We start from the raw sequence: 2,840 nt of genomic DNA, 5'->3' as shown, positions 1-2,840 counted from the left end.
TTATAAAATGGCACCTAATTCTTATTTTTATTGGGGTCAAGATGTTGTCTAATAAGTGTTCAATTTGAGGAGGGTTTGGTGTAAGAATGAGGTCCAACTTATTGAAACTTGCACAAGGCCACTAATTTTGTGCATCATAATAGAATTTATGCCTAGTGACAATATCTCCAAAAACCATGCAATATGTGTGTTGCATGTTGGAGTTGAGCCAAAGGTTTTCTAGAACAATCCAGAGTCATGTATGACATTAAAATGGATCAACATCAGTTTTGGAATGTTGAGTTTCAAATCAAGAAGCAAAAAACCATCAATATTGTGATGCCCCTTACCTTTTCTCCAACAAATAGGTCTCTAGCATTTGTCAATGCCATTGAGGTTATTTCATCCCCTGATGGGTTGATACCAGTGAGGGCTTCAAATATTCAACATCTTGTGGATGGCTATCTACTTTATGGCGTAGCTCTGCAGACAGATTTTAGGATTAATATGGGAGGTCCTAAGATCAATTCTGGAAATGATATTTTGTCAAGAGTTTGGGAAACTGATAAGAAGTATTTGGAGATTAAAACCACTGTTGAGAATGTTTCTACTAATCCCAGCTTTATCAAATACAACGCTCCTGTTAGTGACGTGATTTACCTTAACATCATCTATGCAACAACACAGGAAATGGGTGCATCCTGTACAATAATCCCAAATTTCAACATTTCCTGGACTTTTAGTGTGGACCCTGATTTCATGTATTCTGTTTAGATGCATTTCTATGCGTATATCAATGTGAAATATTCATGATGGCAAAAAAACTCTTTTTTCTTCATGAATTTCTCACTGCCCAGTTAGACAAGGTGATCATCGTGGTTCCAATGCACTTTAAGGATAACACTGATGCAGTAATTGCGAGTTCCTTTTTAAATCAATTCATAGAGGGAAGGCGTAGTTCAAGATTGAATAAAGCACCCCCTTGTGTTTGGTCTGCAACACCACCTGAGATGAATGAAGCACCATTCCATACATTGGGTGCTAATGCGGGATTTGTATCTTTTGTGATATTTCCTCATCACATTGAAGGCAATCAAATGGACAAGATTGTTTGAACTTTATTGATCTTTCATGCATAAATAAATCACCATATAAAGTGTTTAAAATGTTTCATACACAATGTAATGTCGGGGGAGAGAATTTGAAGGAGCCTATTGTATGGTTAAAGGTCTTAATGTTCGGCTGGGACATGTGGTAGCAGAGTATGGAGGACCCAAAATCAAAAGGTGGGAGAGGTCAAAGACCAGGTTGAGAATAACTAGGATTTTGTTGGTGATACAGTCCTAATAACTGACCCTTGGCTGCTTGAAAGAAAATGCAATTAATTTCGCACCATCTCTTCTAGATTGGAAATCGTCCTCCATTCAACAACTTGGATTTGGTATCTTGGATAATGTAGTCATGGAATTCCTGAAGGTGTTTTGGGATGATAGCCTGGATTATTTTGGGATGTAGAGTGGGTTATTTAATAGGATGGCAGAGTGTGATGGTAATGCTAGGTTCAATTATGCTAGGGTGGTACAATATATATACATTAAAGCATTCTACATGGGTACTTGGAATCCTAGTATTGATATGTAGATTTTAGATCATTTGTAGCAGGGATTCTCTAGGCTTATTTGAGATTTGGGAATACAGGTTTGGATTGCTTGGGACAAACAATCTCAGGAAGGGAGGACTGTAATGTCCCTTTTTGAGATCAGAAGAAAGGAGTGAATTAATGTAATTATTTAATGTCATCTTAAAAATGATAGTGAGTAATTAAATTTAAAAGGGGGATTAGAAGTGACTTTTGATTTAATTAAAAATATAACTTATATAGTCACTTTATTATTAAAAAGGTTGACCTATGGTATTTTAGTGACCGAAGGTATTTGCCTATGGTATTTGGAGGAGAAAAAAATTATAAAAATGAGGATGAGTATTCAATTGGAGATATGAATGAGTATTGATATTTTTGATAGTTGTTTTGAGAGCTCTTGTATCTTAAGGTGTGAGGGAGAAACCGTCGGTGTTCCTGCATTCAATGTTGAAATACACACCCTAGCTGGTGGTGGTTAGTTTCAGTGGTTGTAAAGCCACCCTAGTTAATCCCATCAGGAGTGGTTTCGGTATTGAGACATATATCAAATCAAATCCACTCACTGTGCTTAACGTGGAGATTGTGAGGAGAGGTCAATCAGATCTCTTATAGGTGGATAACCGTGGAGGAGTCATCTTCAGTGATAAAAATATCTTGCTGTTGTTTTTAAATGGTTCTTAGAACCATATTTGGCTCTTTTGCTGCTATTTCTCATAATTATTTTGAGTTGCAACATTTTTGGTCTTTTTATGTTTGCAAATTTAATTAGTGTTGGTATTTCTTTGTGCAAAATTGTGCCATTTCTTATTAAGAAATTTGCGGAAAACTGTTCTGAAGCAATTTCTTGAAAAATTTAACTAAACAATATTAAGGGATATAACATAGTGGATCTCCTTTAATGAAGCCTCAACTATTAACTATTATACCTTCTTTAGTGAGACCACTTATGTTTATTGATTTCGCAATCTACTACCTCATGGCCCCGGTACATTGAGCGACAACCTAATTTTCTAACTAGGGAAGTTAGGGGTAGACTTTAACATGCCCTACCCCTTGAAAAGAATTGTTCCACTTAGGGTTGGGATGAGGAAATTGATAGTGAATCTTTTTTGGTTCCCATGTAGAAACTTCAGGCTATGTATCCTTCCATTGGATTAAAACTTCCTAGATAGTGTGATGCTGAAAATGACTTGCATTTGTCTAAAATGACCCTAGACCA

The 2,840-nt window shown here is 36.2% G+C and overlaps 1 pseudogene; it reads left to right on the top strand.

Annotated features, from left to right (window-relative positions):
- Positions 1-252: 252 nt before the first annotated feature.
- Positions 253-753, top strand: LOC149221202 (receptor-like protein kinase THESEUS 1 pseudogene; annotated as a pseudogene).
- Positions 754-2,840: the final 2,087 nt, after the last annotated feature.

Source organism: Pinus tabuliformis, chromosome Q, assembly GCF_031772625.1.
Source record: "Pinus tabuliformis cultivar Carrire ecotype Pingquan chromosome Q, CPIR1, whole genome shotgun sequence".
NCBI classification, from domain to species: Eukaryota; Viridiplantae; Streptophyta; class Pinopsida; order Pinales; family Pinaceae; genus Pinus; species Pinus tabuliformis.
Note: the sequence above shows the minus strand (reverse complement) of the source record. Positions and strands in the feature narration are given on the sequence as shown.